Genomic DNA, 19,753 nt, shown 5'->3' with positions numbered 1-19,753 from the left:
GGGTACATATTACTATTTTACATGATTGGAAAATTAAAAATTAAAAATAAAATGTTACCTTAAAAAAGAAAAGAAAAGAAAAGAAAATATCAATTGGAAAAAATATAATCCACCAAGTAAAAGGATATTCAATACAATAGGGGAGATATATATATATATATATATATATGTATACACACACACACACACACACACACACACATATATATGTATTTATATTCTCAATTGACAGAAAGAAATATCTTGCCCAATAGTGAAGTAGGATGGATTACATAAAAATACAAGACTCAGGAGATTATCAAAAAAGGTAAATGGAAAGGGGAAAAAATGTTAATCAAGAGCACCAAACTGTTTTCATCCCTACAGTTAAGATAACACTTATTAGTCTTGGGAATTTTTTTCCCTCTTAGAATATAAAGGGATGAATGTAGTTGAAGGGATCATACTTAGTCGAAATGGTTATAAATAAGACATGAAGCAATGTTGATTATGAGTGTGGCATTTTCTATAGAGACAGAAACAGGGAAACTCCTTAGAGGCTTTATGCATAATTAAAACATGAAGTGACTTCACTTTACTAGATACTTTACATAAGGAGGATTGTAATACAAACGGGAGGGAGTCGTAGTAGTCTTAGTAGTATTGGACATAAAAAATTAGGAAGTGATATTGTCTTAATTCATACTTTAGTTATCAAGGGCTATTGTACCATGGTTGGAGTGGTTAAATGGACAAAGTGAGAGTGTGTTCTTGATATTTTGTTTAGGGAAGGTTTTAGTACCAAGTTTTGGTACTTTAATTGTGGAGGAATAGTGATGAAGGAATAGAGTGTTATTAGAGAGACTAAACATGAAAAGATCATGAAGCAATTTTACTTTTCTTGATGCTTTGGCTACACTTGGGCAAAGCATGCTTGTGTTGGTAGGGACAGTATGAATGGTCTGTGAAATGATTTGTCCTTATATGATGCTTTAGATCATAAGGACTGTGAGTCCATCAATGGTTCTTGTAAAAAAGGATGTTAGTACAAATCAATTATAATTTGGTAAGATTTATGACTCTTTGAGAAGTGTTTGTATATTTATAGCAATTATAACCAGAATTTGAATTCAGGTCTTGTGATCTGACCATTGTCCTTTCTCCTCCATTGTCTTCCAGAGTCAGTTAACATCCCAACAACTTCAATAGTCAAACTCCATTGATTTCAGGTTCTTCTGAAGCCCCATAACAATAATATTCTATGCCACATGATTTTTCATTTAATTATATAGCATATTATTATTCTTCATTTTATGCCCTTGAGTATTATTATCTCTTTTAGATCATAAAATCTATATCACCCATAAAGCCAGCTTTGGTGCTGATCACCAAATTATTGTTACAAATAAATTATGCTATTGTACTAAAATCATTTTTTCAACTAAGTAAGGTATTTAAATGTTAAAAAGTTTAGCAGCAAAAGCAAGTAACTATAAGATCTATAAAACAAATCTCTTCCAGATGTTTATATATTAAAATGCAGGATGCTAAATGTGAAAATGACTTTTTATCATTGCAGATGGTGTTGGAAAGAAAGAAAAGGAGAGTTCACAATAACACATATTATGGAATAATTTATAATGAATACAAAAGGCCCTCATCCCCAAAAAGGGCATGAGCAATTTCAAAGAAATTTATTTTATTAAACTTCACCTCATCATTTTGCACCATTCCTTTTTCTTCTTTTTTATTACCAATTTCTATCATTTTTTTGCAATGTGATTCAATAAAAAAGGTAGATTCAAAATCAATGATCACTGATTCAGTTTCCTTTTCCACCACTTGTAGGATGACTTCACACTCCCATTTTTGATGAGTGAACTTTTTTCTTACATCAATCTCCACTCTCCGCCATCATCATGTGAATCCTCCAGTCACTTTTAAAATGTATTACCTCCTCCATTGAAATACATGTTTATTGATGGCAGGCACTGTCTAGGTTACAGTTAACTTGAGGGTCTAGAAAAATTCCAACATGTATTATATACTCCATTCTTTCTCCTTCTCCCCTCCTCATTTGTTCTTCACTTCTTCACTCCCTCCTCCCTCTCCTCTATATTCTTCTTCTTCTTCTTCTTCTTCTTCTTCTTCTTCTTCTCTCACTTCTTTCATATTTCTTCTTCTCTACTTCTCTCTTACCCCTCCCCTCTATCCCACACTCCCTTTGCCCTTCTTAGTCTATGTCTATATGATTTTCATCTCTGTCTCCTTCCCCCTCTCTCCCTCCCTCCCTATCAGAGACAATAGGATTTTTGAAAAACAATCTTACATATGTTTATATATAAAAATACACAATACTAAATAGGAAAATTATTTTAAAAGTGTAGCAGGTGTTAGAACTCCAGAGAATTTACAATAACACATTAGAAGAAACTGGAGTAACTAATTAATTAAAAATTAATATTGTGAATTAAAAGACCCCCTGGTTTCTATAAAGAACATATCTAACATTAGAATAAGAAATAAATTTCCATAAAACATGATTAATCTTCTTTCTTCATTATCCCTTCTTTGAACATGTTGCTTTATCCATTTTTCCTATGTGTGTCAGTGGGAAAAGTGATAAATTTAAAATTGATAACCTGGTTTGGATCCCAACTCTGTCAGTGACACCCTGTCTTCAATGGGTTATCCCTTATGTTTCTAAAGCCTCAGTTTCCTCATCAATAAAAGGAGGGGTTTTAGTTATATTGCCATTGTGATTTATTTGAGGTCTCACTTTATGATACTATGATACTCCATCTCTATTTCTGCTTCCATTTTGTATCAAATGACATGTTAAGCAACCTGCTCAACCTGCTTGGTGACAATTATTTGCATTTTGTATAAGGATGATTCTTAATTTTTAAGGGTATACTTGAGCGAAAATCAAAAGTAATTTGTGAAAGCCCTAAAGATGGAACTTGATCCCCTTAACTTTACAGTCTATGATTCTTGGCTATTTGTTGCACAAACAGAATTAAACTGTGTAGAAGTGCAACTTTATATCATATTTTATAAGGTAAATATAAAATCAAATCTCAATTACTAGCAAAACAATGAACTGTTTATTACTAATGGATATTCATTTAATGTATATTAATGATATCTATTGTAAATGATTAGATCTTGTGCTTAATTCAATTTTAAAACTAAAAGGTTTTTATATTTATTCTTTACTTTGCTTCTTGACCTCAGACAGTTGACTTAGAGTCATAAGTAGTTATAAAATCATAGTGACTGGGGATATGGAAAAAAGCAACAACCTACAGTAGAGTATTTCTATTCACATTGGTTCTCTTGATCATTGTTTCTGAGCTTCAAGTTCCTCTGTAAGTCTTGAATATGTGCCAGTCCCATTTACTTTTCTGCTCTCAAGAAAGATGGCAAGATCCTACTTAATTAGCTTATTCCCTGGAATTTTGATATAGGCTATTTCTGGAAATTGGCAGAAAGTAAGAACTGTCACCTTACCAACATAACATTTGAGAAAGCAGGACTACTTTCATGTCATGATGAGGCATGATAGATTAATTTTATGGAAGATCTCTTTATGCCTTTAAAAAAAATGAATCATTCAAAGAGTTTTCTGTGTATGCCAATTACTTTGGAAAGTTCCTTTCCCCTTTTTTCTTTGCTCTCAATGTAATTGGTTTCTTTTTGTGTCTAGAATCTCATTCTAAAGAGATCCTCATCTTTGTTAATTTGTTTTTTTCCTAAAGAATTTGAGTCCATCTTTATTCTGAAACCTTGGTAATACATTATCCAAATGCTATGATGTATGTCATATGATACTTGGTTTTATTATCCTTTATCAAAAATTCTAAATTAAAGGGATGTGGGGATGTGTTTTCAGGGAAGACAGAAGATATAGTCTCCCCTGATATCATGAAAAGTAAAAGAAAAATGGTAAGTATAAAATAAAATAAATATATATGTAGCATACTAATCCATCATATATGGAATTTCTGTATGAATCCAGTCACTTTTATAACAAAAACAGCTGAATTTGCATATTTTAGCCTCAAATACAGAGTAAAGCAAAAAGGTGAGGCAGCAGCAAGCTGGCTTCAATTCAGATTGTACAATCCCTCACATGCTGGTTTGAATGCATGTCCTAAGTGCATTCTTGTTGCTATTTTTCTGTGTGCCATCAGCTTAATGTTTTGTAGACTCTTTTATTTTATATGATCCTTTTCCATGGTCTAGATAATTTATTTCACAAATGTGTATATAAGCTATTGATTATTGATAATTTTAATCTTAGCCATCTGAAAAACTACCAGGTGAGTTAGTAAGTACATCTGCCTCACTAAAGGGGGTTTGCTTGTGCTAAATCTATTAGTCTCATTCTATGCAAATCCTGCCTAATACTGCCCTTGCCTCCTAGTCAAGTATTCCACTAAGTAGACCACTGTAAATTTATCGTGGTCATTTACTTCCAAAATTTCTATCATTTCTATTTCAGCAATTTCTACTTTATCAAGTTAAGAATAATGGTTTTCCTTTTTGGTTCCTCTATCTTTTGAAAGATGATGTTATCATGGCAAGATAAAATAAATTAGCTGTTATTCCTTGAGGGGCAAACTCAATAGAGACAGAGACAGATAGACAGACAGAGACAGAAAAATTAAGCAGAGATGTCATATAATGGCATATAATGCTTCTGTGCCGGTCTTGCTATGTGTTCCTTGAATTCTTCTATTCTCTTTCTGTTCAAGTTGCCTATTATATTCCAATTAATGAATTAACTAATCTAAATGCATTTATTAAGTATTACACATTTCAAAGTTATGAGTTAAATTCTGGGGATACAAACCAAAAAGCAAGATATTCCATGCTCTTTAAGAGTACATACATATTCTAATAAGGGAATAAAATATACATAGAAGGTTTCAGTTGCATAATTAAGTCCAATGATTCTTAGTTTTCAGAAGCAAGAAAGATGTTAGATATCATATTAGTGTTATTTCCATTATTAAAGTGAATCTCTTTCCTGTGAGAAACCATGACATTGTTGATGGTACCACTTCTTTTTTTTAATGTTGATCTTTAAAAAAATGTCCTTGAACATAAGGGAATGTTTTCACCTTCTGGTTCCTAATTATCTTCTCATGGATATGTATGTTCAGTATGTAAAACTATTCTGAACCACAAGCTTCCCTTTAATACATTTTTTAAAAAAATTAGATATATCTGTTCATGATCACATTCAAGTTGTATATTCAACAGCACATCATTTTCCATTATTTGTTGTGCTGAATTTGTCCTCTAGTTTATTTTTTTTTGTTCTTATTTGCTTTGTTTTTTAGTCAGAATTTGTCCATTTCTGCACAAATAGCAGAAGTCATGAGTATTATTACTGCCATCTGTTCTGGAATTTTTTTCCTTTGAAATTTTTTGGTGTCTTTAATTGCATTCTTTAATGAAACTATTCTTTAGGATATTTCACTTGTTTGACATATTTAGTCAGTTTCTCAAACTTTTCATTTTAATTTAAAGTCCTTTGATTAGATTTGCAGAATTCTAGGCAAATACATTTTTCCAGGCTTTGTAAGGCATACTTCATTCCTAACATTCCTATATTTTAAGATTGGGTCCAGTAATATAAATTCTACTATCAGAGGCCATTTTCTTAACCATTCATTTGTTTCATACATTTACCTTACCTCTTCTGAATTTTTACTTTGATAGCAGTAATGAAACTACCATCTCTTTAACTAATATCTTCCATTTCTTCTTTGTAGCTTAATAACTTCTAGCATTGCTTTCTAGATTTCTTTTCAGAGTATCATTTGAGTCAATGACCATTTATGAAGCTCCTAGTATGTAGCAGATACTTTCCCACACTCTGGGGAAACAGATATACAGAACAAAGCAATCCTTGCACTTAACAAGATTATGAGCTATGGGGAAGATTAAAAAATGTATGTTTGAAGATATATATATATTATATATATACATATATATATATAGTCATAATAAATGCATTCGGATTAAATAGAAAATAAAACTGCAAGGTTATTAAAGAAGCATTTGGAGCATTAGCAGTTGGGGAAAGGGATCAGGAAAAGTGAGTTAAAGAAAGAAGAATATATATGGCAGAGGTGAAGAGGGAGTATCTACATAGATCATTATAAGTGGGTCATAACCATCAGATTTTAAAAAGCTTCAAGAGATTGTCAGTCATATTCTGGACACATAACATAAGATGGCAATGAATTTTAAAAGCTATAATGATAACAGAATAAACTGAAGCATAACTAATGAACCAGAGGAGTTGAGGATGTATAGGAGGGGAGAAGAAAGAAGGACATTGAACTAATTATAACTGACATCTAAATGGCATTTTTAAGCTTGGAAAATGCATTGTGCACATATTATTGTACTCTTTTTAGAAGGTCCAAGATTCCTTAAGTGGTCTGTTACAATAGCTTTACATTCTCCATTGAAGAAATCCATTGGGATATATTTTTGAGGAGAAAGGGCAGACTGCCAAAATCCAAATAAGTAGATCATCGCCAAGTCCTTGAGGTTGTCATGTACCAATTTGTTTCTTGGCTTTGAAGTGTGAGAAAAGGACAATAAATACAACTGCCTGTAGAACTTAAATGACAAATCTATTCTTAAGCTACTGTGGCATATGTTTTTTAAATGGATAATGACACATCGAAAATATAATTCAATACATTCTTATAAAAATAGTACCACCAACAAGCCCTTGAAATTATTAAGCTCAAATTTTATTTTTAATTGATTGAAAAATAGGATTAGATTCTTACTTTCAAAACTATTTCTAAAATTAAATAAATAAAAATTTTAATTCTGCTTCTACCTTTCTTATAGTTAACCAACTTTCTCTGGGCTGATCATTTAACTTCAACATGTGACACAATGAAGTTCTTCTATATAGATAGACATAGTATAGTAGAATGATTGCTATATTTGAAAGTATGAGAGACATGGGTTTGAATCATAGCTTCGATTCTTATTTGTTCAATAAACCTGGGGAAATTAATTTCACAAAATCTCAGTTTTTTCATTGTTAAATGGGAATAATAAACAATTGAAAACTGTAAATTTAAGATTTTTATAAGGAAAATATGCTGCAAACATTAAGCTATTTGGGGACTACTTAAGCTCATTGTTTCAGTTTTTCCATACATAAAATGATATGGTTATACTGTGATGGTCATGGACATTTAGAATTCAAACATAATATAAAATTATAGTATCACATTTGTATATGTATATGTCTATAAATATTTATATATTTTGCTTAACAAATCCCATTCCAAAAAAATAGAATAAATATTTTAATCTAGTGCAACTAAGACCTCCAATTTGTAGAGAGTGATTATTGCATGATGTGGAATTATTCACCCTGATCTGATCCTTATCTGCACTTATTTAATCATTATCAGTCTCCCTTGAAGTGATATGGGCAGGGGAAACCCTAGGAAAATACTTGCTTCCCTGTGAGACATAGGCAACATATACATTTATTTACTCACCACCACCTACTCTGTGATCCTTCAACACTAGCCTACTTACTATTTCTTATTTCTTTCCATTTCCCTATTCAGACTTTTCATTAGGTGTGACCCTCTCCTTAAATTATGTCCCTTTTTGCCTCCAACACTTGGCTTTACTGTTTCCTTCAAATCACAGATAAAATTCTACTTTCTACATGTAGTGTTTCCAGATACTTCTTAATGATGGCATTTTCCCTCTGATGATTATTTTCAATTTGATTTGTATATAGAATGCTTGTACATAGTTGTTTGAATGCTATCTTCCCTTTTAGAATATGAGCTTCATAAGGAGAAGTATTGTCTCTTCAACTTTTCTTGCATATTCTTCAGGACCTAGCATAGCAGATACTTAATAAATGTTTATTTTGACTAATACGTATCATACACTAGTGAGATAAATAGACAGGTTAAAAAGAATTTTTTTGTATACTGTGCCATTTTGGTATAGTAGGAGTTACTGTTTGGTATCTGTAAAAAATATTACCTTATATCTAAATTTCTCAATCAAATCATGCTTATTGGCTTTCAGGTGTTACTTAAAAGAAAGTTTATTGCTCTTAAAATGTTTGCAAATTATTTTTAAGTATCCAAATTAGGTAGTGGGAGCTGGTCAGTAGAGACAGAAGACTTGAATCCAAATTCTTGATGTTAGATGCAAAAATGATTATATTTTATACTTACAAGAAAATTTTAGAAATAGCAAAGTAGTTTTCCTTTTTCTAAAACTTAAACAAACACAAAAGAGGATCACTTTGGGGGAAAAACAGTATTCTTTACTAAAAGGACAATTGAACATTACTTTAAAGCCTCAAGGGAAAGTGTTTAGAGTATTAAAATTAAAGTTCAACATAAAAAATGATTGTAATATAGTTCTGTATCATTAATATTCATAAAAGATACAGAGTTTATGCTTATTATTTTTCATGTCTCCTGAAAATACAAATATTTTGAAAAGTTCATTTAATGCATTTATTAGTATAGTCAATAAATACTGAAAATACAGATATAACCAATAAATATTCAAAATACAAAAAAAAAACTCAAGAAAATCCAAGCCTGAAATCCAGCCTGAGACACTTAATAATTACATACCCATGTGGCCTTGGGCAAGCCACTTAACCCCATTGCCTTGCAAAAACTAAAAAAAAAAAAAAATCCAAGCCTGGAAGGCTACCACAGGGCCTTGAAGTATAACTAGAAAGGAGCCTTATTGTATTATGATGGGATTAGAGTCAGAAAATAGATTTCATGTGACATTAACATTAGCAATTATTTTCCTAAAAATACAAGTTTACATCATACATTTCTTCAAAGTGTTCACTATGACTTTTTCTTTTCAGAAATATATTCAGATCCCACTTTTCTAGAATCTAGGCTCTGTGCCTTGCCACTGTCTATATTTACAATTAGATGAATTCTTAGAAAGTGAAAACAGGAGGGAGGAGACAAGATGGTAGCTTGAAGTCAATAATTCTTTGAAAACTCCAAAACTTTCAAAACTCCAAAAGCTGCGAAAGTATGACTCTAGCCAAAATTTAGACGGGCAGAACCTACAGAAAGACTGAGTGAAACATTTTCCCATTCCAAGACAACTTAGAAGTTCCACGGGAAAGGTCTGTTCCACCAGAACCAGGGGTTAGAAAAAAGCCACTGCAAGCACAGTTACAGCTGCAGCCCAACACAAACAGGCTGGGTGCCTAGAACCCTGGGGGTGCCTGCGTCCATGGAAGAGAGTTTGGTTTCCAGACTTCCTGGACATGGAGATTCCTTCAGCTTGAAGGAACTGTGAGAAAATTCTGCTGCACCAGAGTGAGTGTGGAACTAGTGTTCCCTCAGAGCAGGCCTGAGGTGAGAACCTGCAGCAGGAATCTGGGAAGCCAGCCTAAATCTCCAAAACACAGTCCACAGATGGTAAGGGGATCGGGGGAGACTGCAAAGGTCTCTATGCTTTTCCTGGGGCAGGACTCTGTTGTTTGCCAGCACTCAGATCCAGGTTGCCATTTGGGCTTCCATACTAATCATAGCTGAGCAGGGACTCTCCTCACAGTTCCAGGGCAGAGGGGAGGGCCTATGGTCATCCACATGCTAAAGCACAGGCAAGAGAGCAGTCAGAGCTTCTCATAAGACCTTGGAGGAATTAAGGTCCCTGTGGGGTGTCCCAAACCCCCTCCCTGCAAAGCCTTGAAAGTGTGACAAATCAGTCATAGGTTGAGGAAATGAGCAAACAAAAGAAAAAAAAGAAACTGACTATAGAAAATTACCTTGGTTCCTTGGAAGATTCAGATGATGACAAAAATCCATGCTTCTGTACCCAAAGAAATATCCAAGAGAAATAGAAATTGGGTTCAGGCTATGGATGAGCTCAAAAAGACTTTGAAAAGCAATTAAGGGAGGTAGAGAAAAAATTGGAAGGGAAATGAGAGTGATGCAGATAAATCATGAAAACCAAATCAGCAGCTTGGTGAAAGAAATACCAAAAAATACTGAAGAAAGTAATGTGTTAAAAACAAGTTTAGGCCAAATGGAAAAAGCAATACACAAGGCAAATGAGAAGAATGCCTTTAAAAAGCAGAATTGGCCAACTGGAAAAGGAGATTAAAAAGCTCTCTGAAAATATAACTCCTTCAAATTCAGAATGAAGCAAAAGGAAGTCTATGACTTTCCTAGAAATCAGGAAGACATAGAACTATTCCAAAAAAATTAGAAGAAAATGTGAAATGTCTCATTGTTCAGATCCAGAAAAGATAACTTAAAATTCTTGGACTACCTGAAAGTCACAACCAGGAAAAGAGCCTAGACTTCAGTTTTCAAGGAAATAATACAGCAAAATTGCCCTGAGATCCTAGGAGCAAAGGGTAAAATATAAATTAAGGGAATTAATTGATCCCCTCCTGAAAGAATTCCCCAAAGTAAAAGTTACAGGAATATTATAGTCAAATTCCAAAACTCCGAAGTCAAAGAGAAAATAGAAAAAGCTACCAGAAAAAAACAATTCACCTACTGTGGCTCTATAGTCAGGATTTCCTAGGATCTGACTGCATCTACATTAAGGGCTTGTAGGGCTTGGAATAGGATATTCTAGAAGGCAAAAGATCTTGGCTTACAAGAGAGAATCAGCTACCCATCTACGCTGAACATTCTCTTTCAGGGTAAAAGATGGACTTTCAATGAAATAGGGAACTTTCAAACTTTCCAATAGAAACAACCAGAGTTGAACAGAAAGTTTGATATCCAAGTACAGGACAAAGGTGAACCAGAGAGGATGGACAAGGAGGGCTAACTATGAGGAACGTAGTCATGCTGAAACATTTGTATTCCTGCATGGGAAAATGATACTGGTAACTCTTATGAACTTTCTCATCGAAGTAGCATATACAGAGAAGGTTCAGGAAGGAGTTGAATATAATGGTATAATATAGTAAAAAGATGGAGTCAATGGGTGATAAAGGAAAGTACTGAGAGGAAAAGAAAGGACAGGAAGAAGGAACTAAGATATCTCACATAAGAGCCCAAAAAACCTTTTTCAATGATGTGGAATGGGGGGAAGGTGAGGGGGAATGAGTGAGCCTTCATTCTCATCAGAAATTGTTAGTGGAAGATATAACATACACATTTAATAGAGTATAGAAATCTATCTTATCCTAGAGAAAAGTGAGAAGAAAGGGATGGTATATGGGGGAATGGGGGATGGAAGCAGGGGATAGCTGATAGAAGAGAGGGAAGATAATGGTAGAGGGTACTAAGATATCACAAATTTTTGGACAGGAACAGTATAAAAGGAGAGAGAGAGAATAGAATAAATGAGAGTGGGAGGAAATACAGCTAGTAATAGCAACTGTGGGAGAAATATTGAAGTAATTTTTTTTGGTGGAATTATGACAAAGAAGGTAACTCATCCTAGAGACAGAGCCATTGGAATCTGAACACAGACTAAATACATTTTTTTCTCTCTTACTAATCTTGAGGTTTCTCATCTTTTTTTGGAGGGAGGGGTGTTTATGTTTACTCTCACAACAAGATTATTGTGATAATATAAAATAAATAAACCAAAAAAAAAGAAAGTGAAAATAATATCTATTTAAATAAGTTGAGAAATATTATGAACTCTTGAGAAGAGAAAATATTACATTTATACCTCCATTATGTTTATTTCAATTCTTGTTTAATTTTTCATAATATCACCGAATCATAGATAGAGAATTGGACAGGACATCTGAGGACGTGTAGGCTAGACCACTCATCTTACAGATGAATAAACTGAGACCAATGAAGGTCAAATTAATTTCCCAATATCAAATTTTGTTATTATTCAACCTTCATTCTTGAAGACAACAGATGATATCATAAAAGTGATGTCTTCACTTGCACATATTGTTGGGATTAAGTGAGGCCTCTTAATGTCATATAGGGAGTAAATATCAGAGGTGCAATTTGAATCTAAGTCCTGTAACTCCACAGACAATGTTCATACTCTATGAGGCTGAGGGCATATGGAAATCATATGATTTTCCTTCAACATCTTTATAGCATTTCTTTGACTGATTAGCTTCTTCTAATTATCACTATGTCTATGAAAACCACTATTCTCCATACATAACATTCATGGCTTATATATTAGAATGATATGTTTTATATAGTAGAATCTGCAGTCTTAGTGCTCTTGTCCCTTTTCATTATTCCCCATTTGTTTTTTTCACAGTTCCAAGGTCATTTTACACACTGAACTAGAGTCCACTTCCTTCCCTGTGTGGGAATATATGATCACTGTAAACAATTTACTCTAATGCTTGTGAGATAATTTCTTTCCTTTAATTAAGCTAGAGAAGGTCAAATAGAGTAACACTAAAATAGCTTTAGAAGAGACCATAACTTATTTTACTTTATCAAAAGTAATGGTATTATACAAAAATTCAGAATGATAATAGAGAAGAAAAAAATTCTAATTTGCCTTGAGGAAACATCTCTGAAACCAAGTCAGTCTGGGCTCTACCCAACTTTCTAAAAGCTATCTCAAAGACACAGAAGATCAAGGAGAGACTCTAAAATGAGTGAGAATTTATACTCAGAGAGTAATAGGAAGGTCACAGTGACCTTTGTGTCTTTGCCTGTTGACTTAAATACCTTGGAAAAAGAGACTTTCAGAACAGTAAAAAGTTGAACTAGATTTACATGGAATTTAGAAAAGGTTTCAGTTTATTTGTTGAGATCATAGAAAATTTAGAATTATTAAAGTATGTAGAGATGATCTGCCAAAAGTTCTTAATCATGGGTGCACATGCACACACATAAATACAGTACATATAAGCATAAATATGTATACATATGTACACAAATGTATATAGATGCATGGAATACAAATCTATGGATCTAGGGTTAAGAATGCCTGGTAGACAGCTTCTAGTCACCCTTCCAACTTTCTCAGCTTACAATACATCCATATATATCAATCAATATACATTTATTAAATGTTTCCTATGTGCCAGATGGAAAAGTTCCTGCTTTCAAGGAGTTTACAAATCTACTGGGATTATTATAGTAGTAATTTTATTTTACTATAATTGATTTTCATTTTAATCTTTGCATTTAATTTTATTTAAAAATGTTGATCTGGAAAGATTCATAGGCTTCCTCATACTATAACGAGTGTATGAAACAAAAGGTTTTTAACTTTACTACATTGCAGTACAATGTATTACTGATCTACTACATTACTCTTATTTTGCATATATGGAAACCAAGACTATGCAATACTTGTCAAAAGTCACATGGGTAGTAATGATAATTGGTCAGAATTTGAATTTAACTTTTCTCCTTGTAAATTCAAGGACTTTTTTTCTCTCCCATCATCTCAAGTGAGCTTGAGTTTGCCAAAAGTCATTATATGTTTTTTAGTACTTTATTTCAACTGATATTTTTCTCCTTAGTGTGCTGGAAATCAGTTTCTTTGAAATGAAGCTTGCTTATTGATCTCAAGTCTGAAAAATTGAAATTGACATAAGCTTACTGTCAAAATGAAGTCTCTTCACCAGTCCTTCATGCTAATTAAGGGTAGACTAGATTTTAAGTGCTCTCTTCCCATAAGCCTTTCCTAGAATGAGGAACAAATGCAACCAAGCAGCTGTTTGGAACAGCAGGATTTCCAAAAGGTTTATGAGAGCCTTAATTTATGGAATTTTATTTTAAAAAGTGCATTGTGTATGTATGTATGGAGACTGTAACGTCTGCTTCCAATTTCCCAGTGGGAACATATAGTCACTGAGGTTTGAAATATCTTAATCTCAAAGAGTCATAAAATGCCTCCAGCGGTGGGGACTGCAGGAACCAACAACAGAGGAGATAGTTTCTCATATGTTGAAAGTCATAATATCAGCTTCAAAAGAGAGCTTGAAAAGGAGCACAGAAATTTATGTTCCCTTTTCTAGAGGTTCAAACTCAATGGGAAAATTGAGGTACTATTGTCAATTTAAAATACTGAACTTTTTTTCTGTAAGAAACAAGCAGAAAAAGGACACATAAAGATTTAAAAATTTAGGAGATTGGGATGACTCTCAGTCAAATGGGTTTTTTTAAATGTATGGTTTCAGTTGGTAATGTAGTATATTTATATGGTTGTACACTTAGAATTATCTGTTCAAAAGTCTTCATGTAGGTAACTACATCTCCAATCTTGCCAGATGCTGTCAGAAGAAGACAGGTGCAATTTTTGGAAAGGCCCTTAATAATTAGGCCTTAGTTTTTGATCCAACCTGTACCACAACAAACATGAACACTATTGATGAACTATTCTGCTTACTAGCTGAATCATTTAACATCTAATATAGTTCCAGTTAGTTAACAGCAACTATGTTGACAATATTGAGTAAGAATAGCAGATTTGAAGTCATTAATACCTGAGTTCAAATTCCCTTACTATCTGGGAGACACACACGCACACACACGCACACACACACACACACACACACACACACACACACACACACATCATTTAACTTCTCGCAATCTCAGTTTCCTCACCTGTAAAATAAGGACAATAATAGAACTTATTTCTCAGGATTGTTGAGAGGTTTAAATGAGATAATGTATTTAGTAGTGTATGAATTGTAAAGTTCTATTCAAATCAGTAGATGACATTTATATTAAGGTTAAAGGACTGCAAAGCACTTTATTGAGAAATTGAGGCTCAGAGTTTAAATGACTTATTCAGGGACACACACACAAAGAAAAAGTTAGAAACCATTTCTACAAACATTTCCCAGAGAAGAGAAGAAGGCAGTATAGACTATAGTAATATATTCCAACTTAGAATCATTCTTATTGCTAGTTGATTCTTTCTCATATTTTATCTAAAATACTCCTATAATTATCTGTAAACCTCTTTCATCCTGTTTTCAACTCAGGAAATGTGTTCAAGAACTGTCACCTTTTTTAAAAATAAAGTTATCTATCATGATGAGTAGCATGCTATAACAGAAAGTGAGTTTCTATCAGAGTTTCAGAAACCAAGATTCAAATCTTGCTTGTAAGTTATTTTTAACCTTTGTCTCTTAGACAACTCTCTAAGAGTATACGCTTTGAAAAAGATACTTTGCATTGTAGGGAGAAATGACTTCATCATGTGTTTCTTATTCCAGTGAAGTCATATTTGGGGGCAGCTAGGTTGTATAATAGATAGAGTACAATAGACAGAGTTTTGGAGTCAGGAAGACCTCAGTTCAAATCTGGTCTCAGACATAAGTTGCGTGACTCTGGAGAAGTAACAACCCCAATCGCCTCCAAAAAATCATCTGTCCTTTTCCCCATTCCTCAAAAAAAAATCTGCTAACTCACCATTCACCCCTTCTGACCATTATCAAATACATTCATCATTTCAGTCACATTTTTTTCCAAGACTGTAATCATCAGGAACATCTCATAATTCTCCATGGATAAAATACCATGAGATATACAAATAATATCTACCTCTCTCTCTCTCTCTCTCTCTCTCTCTCTCTCTCTCTCTCTCTCTCTGTCTCGTTCTCTCTCTCTGCCTCTGTCTCTCTGCCTCTGTCTGTCTCTCTCTGTCTCTGTATCTCTCTGTCTCTCTGAGTGTTGCAGATTGATCAATTTAGAAGGCATGATATCAAGTTTGATTTTGATAAAATGTACATGCGCTGTGAATCTAGCTTTTTTAACCTCTAAAACTTTATTTCTTTATGTAAAATTAATTTGTATATTAATTCTCAACAAATTTCTCTCACTTGAACAACAGTACCATATGGGCTCCCTCTGGTGATCAAAATAACAACTTTAAAATTCTATGATTATTAACGTTTGCAAATACACTAGTAATCTGAATTTCTAGCTCACATTTTGAAAATTGAGTTCAGATTCACTTTTTTACATTAAAAGTTTTCCCCCAAAATAACTTGTAATCTCTTATCAACTGATTACTGCTTTCAATATAAAACTGGGAATGACAAATGCTAAAAAGTTATCCTTGGCAATCTAAAAAATACTCAAAATTTAGTATAAGCACAGCTAAAATAGTATCTATAATCTCAGATCTGGAACCAGAAGAAATATCAGAGACCATTTAGTTGAACCCTGCCTTTTATAGATGAGGAGACTGAAATACATGGTAATTAAATGATTTATTACAAGGACACAAAGGTGGTGATAGTCAAAACCAAAACTGAAACTCAAGTCCTCTGACTCTAAGATCGGTGTTCTTTCCATGGAGCTCACTGTTTCTCTCTAATGATAGCTGTCATTTATTCTTTTAATTCTTCAGACCATGAAGGAAATATTTTATATTTTCAGTCACTGTGTTATTAGCAGTGAATGTGAGGTTCAAATGAAAGCTTTACATTTATAACAGAATATTACATGTGTTTTAGAATTAGGCATTTATCTCTTTCATATAAAAAAATTTTAAACTGTCCCAGTTTTGAGACAAATGATCTTGTGAGGAAAGAGATATGTCTCAGAAGAAATAATTTTGTCTAAGCTCCATTAGGAAAAGAAAGAAAAGGAGATTGAGATATAATTTGAAAGAAAGAGGAAAAAGAGGATGAGTTGACCTAAAAAAGAAATTGTTGCTGTTATTTGTCCTTTGTTCTCAATGAAGATGAATGACATTAGAAGGGTTCTATAGTGACTTATTAAGTGAATTAGATTTATGTGAGTCAAAGGTATGCAAAGTCATTAGCCTCACTCTTTCTTCAAGGGTCATCTGAATTGTGAGAATCTGTAGGTCAGGATGCCTGGTGATTGCCCAGGATTCAGTAAGAGATCTTAAACTTTTTAAGCTAAAGTCTTTCCCAGGTCTCAGTTTGTTTGAGACCTGACCTAAAAGAACGAAGAATCTAGCTGGGGTGGGGAGAAGAGATGCAGAAAAAGAAAGAGAAGAAGGCCAGAGAAGAAACCTGAAGGAAGGCTTAAATGTCTAAATTCACCTAAATATGGATAACACACAAGTAGAGGTGAATCATAGGCAGTCTGGAAAACATTAGACCAAAGAAAATTATATTCGCTCAAGTATAAAAATTTCAACCAGGCATTCTTATAGGAAAATATTAATATAGGAAAACTATAAGGCATAAGTGGCTTTTGAGTCACACAACATGGATTCTTGAAAGATTATAAATGATACGAGTGGCACAGACACTATGTAATTAATCGTTATTGTCAACTGGAGAGAAAAAAAATCTTGTTGGTAGCTATGTCTATAATCCAAAAGAAAGTAAAGGAAAAACATCTCATCTTTCTTGAGTGTAAAATACAAACAAACATGTACTTGAGCAGAGATAGGATTAGGTTAGATTATAATTATATTTTGGGAAAAAGCATAGGTTTTAAAGTAATATGAACATGACCAACATAGTCAAGTATTAAGTCTAAAAATAAACTCCCCAAATGATTATTTAAGGACACATTGTTTTTGATCAAAATATAGAAGTAGCATAATGAAATAGAAATATTTTGTATTTGTGATAACTATTGTGATAAATTAATAAGGTATTTATATGGTGCTTTGTGGTTTATAAAAAGTTTTATTTAGGAAAAAAGACTATGAAGTATGATTTACAAATACTGAGAACACTCAGCTCAGAGCTACAGACAGGATTCAAGCCAATTTTTTCTTGACTTTAAGACCAATGTTATTCCTCATCTCATGTGCTGTTTCAAACTTCTAGACTAATAAATGTGTCTAAATAGTAATTTTTTTTCAATATTGTGCTGTAAATGTGCCAACATATATTGTATGCACAACTGCCACTATCATCACTACTACTGCTGTTACTGCTGCTGCAGATGCTACTGCTACTATTGCTACTTCTACTCTACTACTACTACTACTATTACTATTATTACTACTATTACTACTACTACTACTACTACTACTACTGCTGCTGTGGTTGCTGCTGCTGCTGCTGCTGCTGCTGTTACTATTGCTACTACTAAAATGTGAGTTGATAGAATTAACCAAATTTAGGAACACAATTGTATAAAAGTGTTATATAAAGGAAAAAGAAATCTTACCTTTTCTGATTGGCATGTGAGTGAAATTGTGGATAAATTTAATGATGCTAATTGAATAGTTGTTTAACAGCCTCAGGACCGATTTTCATTTTCTATAAAAGAAAATATAAGGATAACTTCTCAAATCCCCTTCAAATTTAAATCTATGATCCCATGACCCTATAATTCTATTATCTATGACAACAGTCAAACTTAATTTATAAAAGTGTGGGGAAAGATGGCACAAGGAGATGAAGACTACATAAATTCCTACTAGAAAAAGAAGATATTTAAAAATATAAACCAGATGGAAATGTGTTATACCATTTTTAAAGAAGGGTACTCAGATGCGTAGAAATGATTTTCCTTTTGAAAGAAAAAGCAAGCCAGACATACATCCTCTTTTAAAGAAGCAGGTAGTGGTTAGGAAATGGTTGGAAATACTAAAGGAAAATACGAAGAATTTTAAGGGAGAAGTTTAATAAGGTTCATAAAGAGAAACAAGTCAAGGAAAAAAAAGAACTTAATATGGACTTATAATATCACACACTCTCAAAGCTCAGAGAACTTAGAGACTATTTCGTCCAATTCATAACTAAATGAAATTTTTTACACAATATCAGAAACAATGTAGTAATTCAGTCACTTCCTACAGACTTCCTGTAGTGAGGACCTCTCTAATTTCAGAAGCCACTCTCTATTCTTGGATAGATCTAATTGAGATAAAGACTTTCTGTATATTAAATCAAAACCTGTATCCTTATAAATTCTATCCTTTTCTCTCAGTTCTGATCTAACAGACAAGTATAACCTATCGTTTTCATAATAACCTTCCTTTCAAAAATTGGAAGTTAGCTATCACATTCTATTCCTTCTGCTATTCCTCCCAAGTCTTCTCTTATCAGGCTTGAATATCCCATTTTCTTTTAACAGTTCCTAGATGGCATTTTTTCTCTTCTGTTCTATATCTTAGATCTTTTTCTCTAGACTTGCTCCAACCTGTAAATATCCTTCCTATAACATGTTGATCAAAATGAACATAATATTTCAGATGTGTTCTAATGAAACTGTAAAATAATAAGACTACAATGTCTTTCATTCTGGACAGTTTTTTTAAACTATTAATGTCCTCTAAAAGAATACTTTGCAAGCTATTGAGGCATACTCATGAATTGTATTGAACTAATAGTCCATTAAAACCTCAAGGTCATTTTTGCATTCAGTGTTGAATAGTCATATAAATTCCATTCTGTAATTTTTCATTTTTTTAAAAAATTCAAATGTAGGAGCCTATTCCTATTAGATTTAATTTTATTAGATTCATTCTACTTTTTGTAGCCCACCCAGATATTTTTTGGGAACAATTATTAATCAATTATCCCTTCCAATATCCTGTTGTCAGAAATTAGAATAAAATTAGAATAATGAAACCATCCAAGCTTTCATCAATGCCATTGGTAAAAGATATCAAATAGTACAAAAATAAGAACAGAGGTCAAGGAAACCTTATTGGAAAAAAAGACATGACTAATAGTGCAGTCATTAATTTCACTCTAAATTCACTTAGTTTTATAATTATCTAGCTCACATCTCTTTTTCTTGATTAAAAAAAAGTTTGTCATCATAGATTTGGTCAATTACCTGATTAAAATCAAGACACTATCCTTTTCTTCCATTCTAGTAGTTTGTTATAAAAAAAA

This window comes from Macrotis lagotis, chromosome 5 (genome assembly GCF_037893015.1).
Source record: "Macrotis lagotis isolate mMagLag1 chromosome 5, bilby.v1.9.chrom.fasta, whole genome shotgun sequence".
Classification (NCBI taxonomy): domain Eukaryota; kingdom Metazoa; phylum Chordata; class Mammalia; order Peramelemorphia; family Peramelidae; genus Macrotis; species Macrotis lagotis.
The sequence above is the reverse complement of the archived record's forward strand: the minus strand, read 5'-3'. Positions refer to the sequence as shown.